We start from the raw sequence: 16,028 nt of genomic DNA, 5'->3' as shown, positions 1-16,028 counted from the left end.
GAGCAGGCAGACTTCAGAAAAACCTGGAAAGACTTGTCTGGTCTGATGCTGAGTGAAGTGAGCAAAGCCAGGAGAATGTTGTACACAGTAACAGTCGTGCTATGCGGTGACTAAAGTTGATAGACTTAGCCCTTCTCGGCAATGCAAGGATCTAAGACATCTCCAAAGGCCTCATGATGGAAAATGCTCTCCACATCCAAAGAAAGAACTATGGAATTTGAATGCAGATCCAAGCATACTATTTGCTATTTTTTTCCTTCTATTTTGTTTTGTTTCCTCTTTCTGGTGGTTCCTTCTATTGGTTCTAATTCTTACCTACAATATCACTAATGTGAAAATATGTTTAATAGGAATATATATGTATTGTCTATATCAGATTGCATGTCATCTTGGGGAGGGAGGGGGGGAGGGAGAGGGAGAAAAACTTAAAACTCAAAAGCTTATGGAAGTGATTCTTGATAAATCAAAATAAATTAACAAGAAAAAAAAGACCTGAGTTCAAATCCAAACTCAAGTACTTACTGGCTGCAATGTCCTTGGACAAGTCATTTAACCACTGTTTGCCTCAGTTTCCTCATCTGTAAAAAGGGTATAATAGTACCTACTTCCCAGGGTTGTTTTAAGGATTAAATGAGACATTTGTAAAGTATTTGCACAGAGTCTGGCACATAGGGCTATATAAACATTAGCTATTATATATAACAAGGGCAGCTAGGTGGTGCAGTGGGTAGAGTGTTGGACCCATAGGTAGAAAGATTCATCTTCCTGAATTCAAATCTGGCCTCAGACACTTACTAGCTGTGTGACTCTGGGGAAGTCACTTAAACCTGTTTGCCTCAATTTCTTCTTCTGTAAAATAAGCTGAAGAAGGAAATGGCAAACCACTCCAGTATCTCTGCCAAGAAAACCCCAAATGGGATCATGAAGAGTCAGACATGACTGAGAGGACTAACCAACAACAATATATAGCAAAGAAGCATAACACAGCAAGAAAAGCATGCTGCATAGCAAGATGTAGGTCATATATGATACATAGCTTGTCATCTCAGAGCCCATGTAGTACAAGCTCCCCATTTTATAGAGAAGGAAGCTGGAACTGAAGTTTCCTTCTCCCTTTCCCAGAGAATTTAAGTGATTCACTCAATCATACAGGTAATGAACCTCAGAGGTAGGATCTGAACCTAGATCCTCTGACTCCAGAAAAAGGACTCTTTCCATAGAATCATACTGGTTACAGCAGGTCACCATTTTCTCCATCTTCCCTATATTTTAGGGCCCAATGCCCAATCCACAATCTTGGTCACTGACCAAATCAACCTGGCACTTTGATAGTGACCTCCAGAGCTCATAGATGACACAGGATGACTGCCAGCATCTATGAATCAATTAGCAAGCCAAGAATCCAGCCTTCTAGGAAGAGGGAGGGGAATTCCTGAGTCTGAGACTCAGTATTGCCTCTCTGGCCACCCCATATTTAAGACTTCAATGATCTCCCATCTAACGAGAAAAAGATGCGATTCCTGGAAAACACCAGCCTTTGGGAGAAAAGTGAATCTCAGAATCCCAACTTCTAGTAAGAGTAGGAAGAATTCTTGGACACTGTTAGCTTCTTAAAGAGAGAAGATGTTTACACTTGACCTTAGCAAGAATATCATATTAGGGGAGGAGGAACCTGAAAATTGACATATATTATCACCAGGATAATTTAGATAGTCCCGGTACAATGACTCCCAAGTTCTTTTCCTTCCTTAGGAAGTACGTAAGTACAGTTAACACATGTCACTGTACAGTTAACTTCTTAAGTACTTAAGTTCAAGTACTTAAAGAAGTACCATAGGGGGGGTACTGACCCCCTGTGCAGAGCAGTCCCCAGCTCAGGCAGCCCAAGCTTCAGTCATAGCCACAGTCACAGCCACAGCCACCCAATGATCTCCTCACCATCAACATGTCTCTTTCCAGAAAACTGACATTGGAATCTAAAGTGAATCTAAAAGAAAAAGGGGTCATCGCGAGGGTGGGTTTTAACATTCCCATGAAGAGCAAAGAGATAACCAAGAACCAGAGAATCAAGGCTGCTCATCCTAGCATCAGTTACTGCTTGGGTAATGGAACCAAGTCTGTTCTTCTGATGAGTCACTTAGGCCTACCTGACAAATCTCCTTGGAGCCTGTGACTATGGAGCTCAAATCCTTGCTGGGCAAAGATGTTCTGTTCCTGAAGGATTGTGTGGGTCCAGAATTGGAGAAAGCCTGTGCTAACTCATCTAACTATTCCACCATTTTGCTGGAGAATCTTTGCTTCTATGTAAAAGAAGGAAAGGGCAAAGGTGCTTCTGGGAATAAGATAAAAGCTGAGCCAGACAAAGTAGAAGCTTTCCAAGCATCCCTCTCCAAGCTGGGGGATGTCTAGGTCAATGATGCTTTTAGTACTGCTCACTGTGCCTACAGTTCCATAGTGGAGTGAATCTGTCCCAGAAGGCATGCAGTTTCCTCATGAAAAAGAAGCTGACATTTTTCCAAGGCCCTGGAGAGCCCAGAGAAGCTCTTCGTGGTCATGTTGGGCAAAGTTAAAGTTGCTAACAAAATCCAGTTGATCAGCAATACACTAGACAAAGTCAATGAGATGATCATTGGTGGTGGGATGGGTTTCACTTTCCTCAAGGTGCTCAACAACATGGAGATCAGAACTTCTCTTTTTGATGAAGAGGGGGCTAAGATTGTCAAAGACCTGATGGTCAAGGCTGAGAAGAATGGCTTCAAGATCACTTTGCCTGTTGTCTTTGTCACAGCAGACAAGTTTGATGAGAATGCCAAGACTGGCCAAGCAACGTTGGCTTCTGGCATCCCTACTGGAGGGATGGATTTGAACAGTAACCCTGATAGCAGCAAGAAGTATGTGAAAGCTGTAGCCCAGGCCAAACAGGTTGTAAGGAATGGACTTGGTAGAGTGAGAAACTTGAGTGGGAAACCTTTGCTCAGGGAACCAAAGAGCTAATGAACAATGTGTGGAGGCCACCAAGAGGGGCTGCATCACTATCATAGGTGGTGGGGATACTGCCACTCACTATGCCAAATGGAAAACTAAGGACAAAGTCAGCCATGTGAGCCCTGGGGGTAGAGCCAGTCTAGAGTTGCTGGAGGGCAAAGTCCTCCCTGGGGTGGCCACCCTGAGCAATGTGTAATGGGTGCCATTTTCCTACCCGCTGGTTCCTATGCACAGCCCTTCCAACATGACACTGCAGTGCTTCCTGTCCCTTTCCCTCGCGTTAGGCAAGTTTCTCCCTCAAGACTCAACCAGTGGCCAGAAGATGGAGCAATGAGAGCCCCAGAAACAGCTCATCTCAACTTGGTGTTTCCTGGGTGTGCCTGTTGTCAGATCTCACTTGAACTTATTTAGTGTGTCTAAACCTCTACTGTGATCTGTAGAATATATATATATATGTATATATATATATATATACATACTACAGATATATATCTGTATATATATGTGTGTATATATGTGTGTGTGTGTATGTATGTGTGTGTGTATATATATATATATATATATATATATATATATATATACTTTACAAAAGAAAAAGAAAAGCTAAAGCCACTGTTGGCCATACTCTCTTGAAATACTTTATGTTCAGCTTTGTCAGCAGCTATTTTTGTCATTACCTGCACACAGTAGGGAAACAAGAAGAAACTCCAGTTTGGCTGGGGGGTGGAGGGGAAGGTTGACCTGTTAAATAAACATTTCATTAAAGTGCCAGCTCAAAAAAAAAAAAAAGTACCGTAAGGCAAGAGGCTTCTATGGGTCCCTAGGGTGAAAGTGGGACTCCCCAGAAAACCAGAGAATCAATCACCTCGGTAGTAAACCCAAGTTCATTTCCCATCTGAAGGAAATCCAAACCACAAAGTAATGCTATAAATACTGAAGATTACATAGATTTATGGAGGAAAGGGATTGACCAACTAGAGGTTATTCTAAGTCCTTTCTAAATTTTCTGTGGGGAGAAATAAAAGCTGTTCTGTACCTGATACATTCATTGTTACTTTGTTTACTTGTATGGGAGCTAGGGACCCTTTGACACACTTTTGTAGCAACCCAGATACTAGCTAAATTTCAGTAATACTCCTGAGTGCATGCAAAAATGAACCAAAAAGAAGAGATTTTCAGAGTTGTACCCAAGATAAGTCATTGTCCATTTCATCCCAGAGACCCTGGTGCTGGGTTGTGGTTCCTAAACTATGGGCTTCAGGGAATATCCCTTCTGAGATGAATCTACAATGTGATAGAACTAATCAAGTCTCTGAGACTTAGTACAGCAGTTAGCACAATGCATGGCGCATAATAGGCGCTGGAATAAGAGTTTGTTGCTGACCAACTGTATAAACAGATCAATGCTAAAAGCAGGACAAACTCAATCATTTTTAAAAAATGAATTTAGAACTTTAAACCCTGACCTCTCCAGATGTCATTATTCCTTGTACTTAGAGTTTATTGCCAAAAGTATGGGAATGTTAGGCTTGTCTGGGCTTGGTCTATCACAGTCCTGATTTGTTTATCTATAGCCCAGTATCTAACCATTCATCTGGCAAGGAATTAAGAAACTCAATTTGGTCAATTCACATAAGCTCTGGTTATTGAATCTTGCTTACTGAACTATAAAAACACTTTAGCATCAACCAGGCAAGAAAGAAAGGCAGCACAGAACACTGAACATGGGTTCAATAACTAGCTCACACACTAGTTTTCCAACCTTGGGCAAATCACTTGAGCTTTTTGATTGTCAGATTCCTCCTCAGTAAACTAAAAGTGCTGAACTAAATTGGATATAAAGTCTCTTTCAAATTAGACAAGCAAGGAAAGCGCAAATAGTTTAAAAATTTGTTGTGGGCAGGAATTATTTCATACCCCCCTTATTTGAGATCCCATAATACCCAGCCAAGTCACCATTGTTCTTTCTAATGTTCATCCCAGCATCTACCAGACTGTGGGTTTTGGTAACCCTCTTCCAGTTTATACAACTATAATAACATCTAACTTAACTGGCATTTTTAGAGAATAAGACTTTCTACATAATTTGTTTTTCCAGATAAATAAAGTCTATTCTATTTAGATGGCAATACTTTTAAAAATATGTATTTTGGACAAAAATCTTTTAAACCAGGGCAGCTAGGTGGAGCAGTAGATAGAGCTCCGGCCTTGGAGTCAGGAGGACCTGAGTTTAAGTCTGGCTTCAGACACATGACACTTACTAGTTGTGTGACCCTGGGCAAGTCACTTAACCCCAATATCCTCACCAAAAAGCAAAAAAAAAAAAATCTTTTAAACCTATGTCATCCATTTCCCTGCCTTCTTAAACAAAGTAAGTATAATTCTATTTTTACTTATAACTCTGAATGAAATTATATCATATTAAAAAAATTATGTCCTAAGGGTCTATTGAGGTGGGTCAGGTTGTTTGGCCTTATACTAAATGAGAATAGATTGCTAGGATTATATGTCTAAAATTGAATTATAACTAAAATAGGAGCAAATAGGCTCTGAGTAAAGCCCAAAGAAGCTTTCCTATATTAAAAACATGTGAATGCAAGTGTACGCCCTTAGTAGCACCTACTTTAGCTTCTTAGAGATAACTTTTGCTCTCTTCCAGCTCTTCAATTGTATTCTAGATAGCTGAGTCTGACAGATAAGCAAGGTATTACTGAAGCACATTTAGGTTTAAATGTGACTGAAAAGATATGCAGTCTTTGATTAATAAATGATTATTTTTTTAAATGAAAATTCACATATAAATGAGAGAAGTAAGTTCTTTGAGGTCCAGGCCCGTGTCATTTTTTTTTTAAACAATCTTTGTGTCCTCCTGTACTTGTAGGGTCTTGTAATTATGCTTTTTTTGTGAATAATTATGCACAACTATTTATGCACAATTATTTGTGTGCAATTCTGCTTTTTTGGTTTAATGAAGTTGAAAAATGTCCTCTGCCTAATGCTGCTTATTTGTGTTTGCCTTTGTGTTTCCAGTGTCTAAATGGGACTGGAATAAAAAGTGGAATGGAAGCAGTATCTTTAGATATTGCTTTCATGATCTTTCCCTCTCTATTTCTCAGGTGCCAAAGGTTCAGATAAGTGCACGATCTCTTGGTGCTCATCCAAAACTAATCCAAATATTCCATTCTCTTAGGTACACTGATTCCTAACCAAGACTCTGGCATTTAGTCAATTTTGTTCTTTCTGTGATGCTTAGTAGTTCTTTGGAAGTTAGAAAGAAAAGAAACATCTGAGACCATTATAAATTCTGCCTCATTTGAGATTGTCTACTCCACCCCCTTTCTTTTTTTTTTTTCAGTAGAAATTCCCATTTGTTGCCACATTGCAAAAACAACCTAGGCAATTGTGTACCTGAATATACCTATGACTTTTGCCAAGCCACAAATGGTCTGCCAACTATTCTAACTATTGCACCATAGTACAGCACACCTACCTGAGCAAACATTCTCAAACACAGCCCATGGGGCCATTACTAACCAAATGGACCTAGGGTCAATGAACATCTCTGCTTCAGAGCAATTGAAGAAGCTCCAGGAATAAGCTTTGCCATATTAATATGACGAGAGGTAGAGAAACCATCGGGGCGGGGCGGGGCGGGGGGGAGAGAAAAAGCTCTATTGGATCTGAGTGTCCAGAAAAGTAGAAAGTCTATTGGCTAGGACAATAAACAGGTTGTTGGGAAGCGTATGTCTTATTTCCAGGTAAACTATTGGATCTCCCTTGGGAAGAAAAATCTCTTCAAGCCATCTCTTCATGTGATCAAAATAACAATCAAGCCAATTATTTCATAGTTTGTAGAGTTAGAGCTGAGTTGGACTTCAGAGGCCATTCATTTTATAGTTGTAACAAAGATACCAATGGGCTTTGGGACTGGGATTACACAGATAAGGAAACTGAGGCACAGGAAGATGAAGTGGCTTGCCTAAAGTCACACAAATAGGAAGCATCGGGGTGGAATTGGATGCCAAAGGTCCTCTAACTCCAGAGTTCATGTTTTTTCCACTATACTACAGTATGCTCAGCTCCACGATGGGTGATAAGGGAGAAACAAAGAAGCAGAAGACAAAATCCTTCCTCCAGAGAAGTTTGTCCTTTGGTAGGAGAAGCAAGGTCAGATGGCAATGATGACCATAATGATGACCACTACTGAATCATCATAGTTTACATTTACATAGTACCTTATACCTTACATAGCACAAAGAACTTCACTTGGATGACCTCATCGGATCCTGTCCAACAATCACTGCAAAGTATAATGAGATCATGGCCATAGAGCTGAAAGGCGTCTTCAAGGCCATCTAATCCAACCTCCACATTTTACCTGTGGAGAATTGAGGTTCAGAGAGAGTAGATGACCTGCCTAACGTCACAAGCTGAATAGGTGATACACCCATGATTTACTCAGTTCTTCAGATTCTGGGTCCAGAATTGAAAAGGACCTTAGAGATTATCTAATTCAATCTGGACCTTCCAAAAATAAAAAAAAATAAAAATAAAAATGGGCAGGTAGGTGGCGCAATGAGTAAAGCTCTGGCTTTGGAGTCACAAGGACCTGAGTTCAAATCCAGCCTCAGACACTTGACACTTACTAGCTGTGTGACCCTGGGCAAGTCACTTAACCCCAATTGCCTCACCCAAAAAAAAAAAAAAAAAAAACAGGATCCAAAAATTTAAAAAAAAAAAGATCCTTTGTAAAACATACTTGGCAAGTGGTCACTCAGTTTTTGCTGGAAATTCTCTGCTGAGCTACCTCTCAAGGCAGGTAGATGGCAAGAGTGATAGGGCACTGGGCCTGGGGTCAGGAAGGTGAGTCTTCCTCAGTTCAAATCTGATCTCAGATACTTACTAGCTGTGGGACCTTGGGCAAGTCATTTAACCTCTTCCTGCCTGTGTCCTCATCTGTAAAAATGGGACTAACAATAGCACCTACCTCCCAAGGCATCAAGTATTACTCTGGGATAGCTACAGTTATTAAGAAGCCTTTCTTTAATGATTAAACATAAATCTACTTCTCTGTAGCTTTCTACACACAGTTCTTAATACCCTCTTCCATGTGACAGACAGCCTTTCAAAGGTAAAGACTGTTATCATATCCCCCTTAAGTCTTCCCTTCTTCTCTGGTAAAGTTCCTTCAACCATTCCTAATGTGGTGTGACCTTGAGGTCACATAACACAATTATATCCTATAATATGACTATGACCTTAGGGTCCATTGAGGCGAGAAGACTTGGTTGACCCTACATTGGCAATAGACTGCTAACAGACTTCTGTGTCTCGAATTGTGCCTAAAATAAAAATTAATGGGCTCTGAGTGAGAGCCTGAGGGACTCTTATATGGAAAAAAAAAAAAAGCCAGAGCTTTAGTGTATGGTCTTTGTAGCACCCATGTTAGCTACTCAGTGACAATTTGTGTTTTCTTCCAGGCCCTCATTTGTATTTTAGATAGCTGAGGCTGATAAGTAAGTTCCAGTGAAATGAGATGCTACTGAACATGTTTAGATTTCTAGATATGACTGAAATGATAGGTAAGCTTTGTTTATAAAATGATTTTCCAGAAAGAAAACTAATACCTACAAACGGGAGAAGTAAACTTTACGAGAGTGAAGTCTGGACCATTTTGATTTCAATCTTGGTCTCCTCCAGTACGTTTTAATTATTTGATTAGGTTGGCATCTGTGCATTTTTGTTAAATGGAGTTGAAGAATGGGCTGCCTGTTAGGGCTTACCATTTGTGCTTCCAGTTTCTAAATGAGACTGGAATGGAAACTGTCAGCAATTTCTCTAGATGTTGTTTTCATGATCTTTATTTCTCAGATGCCAAAGGTTCAGATAAGTGCATGATCCCTTGGCAATAATCCAAACCTAACTCAAATGTTTTGGGCAGGTAGGTGGCACACTGGATAGAGTCTAGGAAGATTCGTCTTACTGAGATCAAATCCAGCCTCGGGCACTTACTAGCTGTGTGATCTTCGGCAAGTCACTTCACCCTGTTTGCCTCCATTTCCTCATCTGTAAAAACGAGCTAGAGAAGGAAATGCAAACGACTGTAGTGTCTTTGCCAAGAAAACCCCAAAGGCGGTCATGAAGAGTTGGACATGACTGAACAACTCAAATGTTCCACCCTCTCAGGCTCACTGATCCCTAATGAAGACCTTGGACTTCAGTCAGTTTTGTTCTTGCTTTTTCTGTGGTTGTTTGGCAGTCAATTTTTTTTTTTTGGAAGGGGGGTAGAGTATAGAAACAAAATAAAATCTAAAATCATAAGAAATTGTTTATTCTTTGAGATTATCCTTTGTCCATCCTCATTGTCCTCTTGCATCATCCTTCCTAATGTGTGGTAACCAGATCTGAATGCTATATTCTAGTAGCAATCTGACCAGGCCAGAGTATAGTTAGAGTATCACCTCTCTAGTCTTGGATACCATGTGTCTGTTCATGAAGTTTAATATAGCATTTGCTTTCTTGTTTGCCATAGTGAGCTATTAACTCGTATCAAGCTTGAAGTTTACAAAAATTCTTACATCTTCTTTACCATAAAGTACTCTCTTATCCTATGGAAAGGTATAAATTATTCATGTATATGTATCATATCACCCAATGAAAATTTTAAGCTCTATGAGGACATGGACCTTGTTCTATCTGAACATAATAGATGTTTAGGGCAATTAGGTGGCACAGTGGATAGGACATTGGGCCAAAAGTCAGGAAGATTCATCTTCTCTAGTTCAAATCTGGCCTCAGACACTTACTAGTTGTGTGACTCTGGGCAGCTCACTCAACCCTATTTGCCTCAGTTTCCTCAACTGTAAAATGAGCTGGAGAAGGAAAAGGCAAACCACTCTAGTATCTTTGCCAAGAAAATCCCAAATAGGGTCATGAAGAGGCACAAAAATGAACAACAACAATAGGTATTTAAACCTTATGACATCTATCCAGGCCACTCAAACCCTCTTCTTTACTTAGACCTGTGGTTTGTGTCCTGCTATTTTTGTTTTTGTTTTGTATTATATTATTTTGAATATTATTTTATATCTTCCTTAGCAACTAACATTGTGCTTAGAACACAGTAAGTGCCTGATAATCCTGAATTGAATTTCATTTCATTGGATGAGATTGGACTACATGGGAAAGTGTGAGTGGGGAGCCAGGGGATGCTAGAGCAGTGTTCATCCTGAGGAGTAACAGGAAATAAAGTTGGCTAGCTAATACAGGATTACTCATTGGGCTTTCTTGGCTGTTAGACTAAGAAGTTTGAACCTGATCGCAAGGTAATAGTAAGTTCTTACTGGAATAGGTAGAAATTATGCTTCAGGAAGAGGATTCTAGCAGGGTTGTGCAACATGGGGTGGGGTTAAGGAAGGCATGGGAATAGGAAAAGAATCTGAGCTCTTTCAGTCACATGTGTACAGTGAGTTCTTAGATTATGTAGGTGGCAGCAGTGCTGAGAAAGAAGAAAGAAATCCAAAATAATAGTGAAGGAAAAATCAACAAGACTTGGAAACTGATTGGGGACAAGTGAAGGGTAAGAATCTGACATAACTACAAAGTTTTAAATTTGGGAATGGGGAATATTGGTGTTATCACTGAGCAAAATGGGAAAAATGAAAAGGGGAACTGAGATTTTACAGGAGAAGATGGTTGATATGCACTTAAATCCACCAACCTCTTGGTCTTGGAGAATTCTGATTAAAGTTTGTAGGTAGATTTGCATGCACAAAGTTGCAAAATGGCAAAGCCCTTGTCATTTATCAAAATGTGTTTTTTTCTCCTCCTTTTTTTATTTTTGCTATTACACAAAATTAAAAAATTTTAGGTTAGAGTCTTAAAATCAAAGAAAATTTTTCAGTAAATTAATCTATCAATCAGTTAATCAATAACCTACTACATTCTAAGCATTGTGTTAGATGCTGGAGAGAAAAGAACAAGGAGTGAAAGAATCCCTACTCACAATGAGCTTCCATTCTAATGGAGGAGACAGCAAGTCAAGTCAACCAACATTTAGTAAGGACCTACTATGTGCCAAGCACAATGCCAAGCAACAGGAATACACCTAAAGGAAGTCCGTACCCTCAAGGATTTTACATTCTAATGTGAGACAATATGAACAAAGATGTTCATACAGGATATACATAATATCTCCAAGGTATTATGGTATTATTAAGGTGATCTCCAAGAGAAAACATTAACAGTAGAGGGGAGAGAACAGCAGAGTGGGGTAGAAAGGCCTCCAGTAGAGGGTGAGATGTGAGCTGGAAGGAAGCAGGGAATCCAGGAAATAGAGGTTAGGAGGGAGAATATTGCAGGCATGGAGGACAGCCAGTGAAAAGCCACAGCCAGAAGATGGAGTGTTGTCTGTAAGGAAGAACAAGAATGCAAGTGTTAATGAATTGTGAAATATTTGGAAAGGAGTAAAGATCAGAAAAAGAGGCAAGGGTCACATTGTGAAGGGCTTTAAATGTCAGACAGAGGATTTTATAGTCCATCCTGAAGGTAATAGGAAGTCATAGAAGTTTATTAAAGAGGGTTGGGGCAACTAGGAGCCACAGTAAGAGCACCAGCCCTGGAGTCAAGAGGACCTGAGTTCAAATCCACCCTCAGACACTTACTAGCTGTGTGACCCTGGGCAAGCTACTTAATCCCAATTGCTGAAGAAGAAGAAGAAGGATGGTGACATGGTCAAACCTTCTTTTTAGGAAGATCATTTTGGCAGCTGAGTGGAAGACAGACTGGAGTAGGGAGAGACTAAAGACAAGACTAAGATGAGATCTGAACTCAGGTCTAGCCACAGACCTGACTCTGATAAATGTTTAGTTGAATTTACATAAAATTGGGAGGGACTATTTTCTTCTTTAGTGACAGAATTAGCATCCAAAAAGATTTCAATAGGCTAGAAAAATGGACTCAGTCTAACAGGATGGAATTTAATATGGGTAAGTATAAAGTTCTAATACTTAGTTTAAAAAAAATTGCAGAAATACAAGTGGGGGAAGGCGTGCCTCAGTAAGAGCTTATGTGAAAAAACAAAGGACGCTTGCTGCTGGACAGCAAGCTCTGCATGAGTCAATGGTGTGATTTGGAAGCCGGAGCAATTATGGAATCTTCAGCGTTTCATTAGTGGAAGCAAAGTAGCCAGAATAAGGGGACAGTTCTGTTCCTGGACACTGCCATGGTGGAGCCACATCTAGAGCTTGTGTTCGGGTCTGAATGCTACAATTTAGAAAAGACAATGACCAGCTGGGAAGCCTTCAGGAGAGGATGAGCAGGATGATGAGAAAACTGAATACTATGTCATCTGAGGGGCCTCTTTTGAAAGAGCTGGGGAAATTTAGCCTAAAGAAGGAAAAACCTAAAGGGACATGATACTCTGCCTCTAATTATTTGAAGGGCTGTGAAATGGAAGAGAAGTAAACTTTTTTTTTTTCTTAGCCCTAATGGGCATAAATATTAGCAATGATTGGAAGTTGCAGAAAGGAAGATTTCTATTTGATATAAGGGGAAACAAAATTCCTATTAGAGCTGTGTAAAAGTGAAATGGGCAACCAGGTAGTACAGTGGATAGCGTAGAGGACTTGAAATCACAAAGACCTGAGTTCAAATCTCACCTCAGACATGTACTAGCTGTGTGACCCTGGGAAAGTCACAACCTTTCTATGCCTCGCTTTCCTCATCTGTATTAAAAAAAAAAACATAAGATACCATCCCCCTTCCAAGGCTGTTGTGAGAATAAAATGAGTTAACATGCTAGCTATTATTATTAGTTTCCCTTCACTAAGAAAGCTTCAAGAAGCTGGAGGCCCACTTCTCTAGGAAGCTGTAAGAGGGACACCAATTTAAGTATAGGTTGATGGCTTCCAAGGTCCTTCCCAACTCCCAAGATATAGGAATTCTGGAGAAATGTATTTTAGTTCTACAAGAATAGAGCAAGCTTCTTCCATTTTAACATGTTACAATTCACAATTCTAACATGAAGAACTTTAACTGTCAGATGTTAATATTAATTTAGTGGTTAACCACAAGTTTATTTGTTTACCAGACATACCTAATTTAAACAGTTTCTGTCACCCTGAGTGAAAAGATGAGTGCATCCTCCCAGTGGCACAAGGGCACTAACCTTCAAAGGGTCCACATCTTACAGAGTTTTACTATTTCCTGTATTTCTAAGTCAGAAAGGGAATTTTCTATTCACTTATCCCTCTTTAAAATTGCAATTGAATTAAATTAAAAGAAAATTAAATTACCTTATATTGCTTTCCCAAAATCTTCCAGTTACTAGATTTTTTTTAAAGAAACCATTAAGAGGGGCAGCTAGGTGGTGCAGTGGATAGAGCACCAGCCCTGGAGTCAGGAGGATCTGAGTTCAAATCCATCCTCAGATACTTGACATTTACTAGCTATGAGACCCTGGGTAAGTCGCTTAACCACATTGCCTAGCCCAAGAAAAAGAAACTAAATTATTTTATGTTGCTTTTTCAATTCCGAAATCTTCCAGAGTTACTGGGGTTGTTTTTTGTTTTTTTAAGAAATCATGGGGAGCCAAGATAATGGAGTAAAAATGGTAGTTGCTCTCACCCTCCTCTATCAACCTCTGAAAACCTAGAAAATATCACCCCAGAAAAAACCCTGGAATAGCTGAACCAGAAGAAAGACAGGGTGCAGCAGTGCAGTAGCCCAGATAGCTAGAGGGATTAACGGGAAAGGCCCCTCTTACCCTGGGGGAAGGGGAGCAATACGGAACCAGGAGTGGCCCGCCAGCTAGTGGAAAGACCCACTTTAACACACCAGGAGGAGATTCTGGTGCCTCAGCATTCTACAGCAAATGGGTCTTCCAGTGCCTCAGCAAAAATAAGGGAAGCAGCACTACAAAGGGCCCCGGGCAGATAAGCACCCTGCAGCATTCCTCTGAAAGGAGCTGAAGAAAGCAACTTAGATTTGCCTGAAAGTCCCAGCCTTGCTGATTCCAGCCCAACGCTAGGTAAGCTGCCAGAACCCTACAGTCTCCAATTGCCAACATAAGAGGCCCCAGCACACAAAGCTGGTGACCAAGACCTAGGCTCCCAACACAAGAAGCTTGGGTCAGTGCCCTCTGCTCACCAGCAGTAGAGCTTAATCTCTTTAAAGGCCAGGGAATAAAGAAACACCATGAGTAAAAAGAAATGTAGGATAGATTCATATTATGAGAAGAGTGAAGATCAAGACAGAAATTCCGAAGAGGACAACATTATCATCAGACCCACATCTGCAACATCAAAAGGGAATATGAACTGGTCTGAAGCCCAACAAACCTTCTTAGAGGAGCTCAAGAAGGATTTTAAAAGTCAAATGAGAGAGGTAGAGGAGTCCTTAAAAAGTACAATTGGCTAATTGGAAAAAAAGTACACTGAAGAAAGCAAGTCCCTTAAAAATACAATTGGCCAACTGGAAAAAAAAAGTACACTGAAGAAAACACATCCCTTAAAAATACAATTGACCAATTAGAGAAGAAAGTACAAAATCTAACAGAAGAAAACAATATGTTAAAAATTAGGGTTGAACAAATGGAAACCAATGACTCTATGAGAGAGCTAGAATCAGTCAAACAGAAACAAAAAAATGAAAAAATAGATGAAAATGTAAAATACCTCATGGGTAAAACAACTGACCTGGAAAATTGATCCAGGAGAGACAATTTAAAAATTATAGGCCTCCCTGAAAATCATGATGAAAAAAAGAGCCTGGACAATATGCTTCAGGAAATCATAAAGGAAAACTGCCCTGAAGTCCTAGAACCAGAAGGCAAAATAACTATAGAAAGAATCCACCAATCCCTGCCTGAAAGAGATCCCAAATTGAAAATGCCAAGGAATATAATAGCTAAATTCCAAAATTACCAGATTAAAGAGAAATTACTGCAAGCAGCCAGAAAGAAACAATTTAAATATCATGGAACCACAGTCAGGATTACACAGGACCTTGCAGCCTCTACATTAAAAGACCGTAGGATGTGGAACATGATATTCCATAAGGCAAAGGAGCTTGGAATGCAGCCAAGGATTAACTACCCAGCAAAAATGAGCGTGATTTTTCAGGGAAGGAGATGGATATTCAGTGAAATAGGGGACTTCCAAACCTTCCTGATAAAAAGACCAGAGCTCAACAAAAAATTAGATCTTCAAGTACAAGATTCAAGAGAGACATAAAAAGGTAAATGGGACAGAAAGATACAATATGTTGTTAATAAGGGCAAAATGTTTATATCCCTACAAGGGAAGAGGACACTTGCAACTCTTGAGAACTGTATTGTTATTATACCATGTTAAAGGAGTATACATAAAGGGGGTAGATATAAGTTGACTTTGATGAAATGATAAAAAAAAATTTAATCAATTGGGTTAAATGGATCCAAGCAAATGGATTAGTCTGAGCTAAGAAAATGTACTGGGAAAGGAGGAGGCAGACAAGGGTAAATTACATTACACGAAAAGACACAAAAACCTATTAGAGCAGAGGTAAAGAAGGGAGGGGGATGAGCATTGTTTGAACCTTACTCTTACCAGATTTGGCTCAAGAAGGGAATAACATAATCAGTTAGGTATAGAAATCTAACTTGCACTATAGGCAGTAGGAGGGAAAAGGGGAAAGAAAAGGGAGGGGGGATAGAAGGGAGGGAAGAAGCAGTAGGGGTAAAGGGGAAGAAAAGGGAAAGGGATAATAGAATAGAGGTAGGACTGAAGGAGGCTGTGGTCAAAAGTAAAAAGCTAGTGAGGGGGGAAAGGAGAAAGGAGAAAGAAAAGCATAAATGGGGGGGAAAGGATGGAGAAAAACACACAGATAGTAATCATAACTGTGAATGTGAATGGGATGTCCTCTCCCATAAAATGGAAACATATAGCAGAGTGGAATAAAAACCATAATCCTACAATATGTTGTTTACAGGAAACACATTTGAAAAAGAGTGACACATACAGGGTAAAGGTAAAAGGTTGGAGCAAAATATATTATGCTTCAGC

General features: G+C 39.8%; 1 pseudogene; it reads left to right on the top strand.

Annotated features, from left to right (window-relative positions):
- The first annotated feature begins 1,945 nt into the window (after positions 1–1,945).
- Positions 1,946–3,181, top strand: LOC114024015 (annotated as a pseudogene).
- Positions 3,182–16,028: the final 12,847 nt, after the last annotated feature.

This window comes from Vombatus ursinus, unplaced genomic scaffold, assembly GCF_900497805.2.
Source record: "Vombatus ursinus unplaced genomic scaffold, bare-nosed wombat genome assembly UNPS02014820.1, whole genome shotgun sequence".
Classification (NCBI taxonomy): domain Eukaryota; kingdom Metazoa; phylum Chordata; class Mammalia; order Diprotodontia; family Vombatidae; genus Vombatus; species Vombatus ursinus.
The sequence above is the reverse complement of the archived record's forward strand: the minus strand, read 5'-3'. Positions and strand labels throughout refer to the sequence as shown.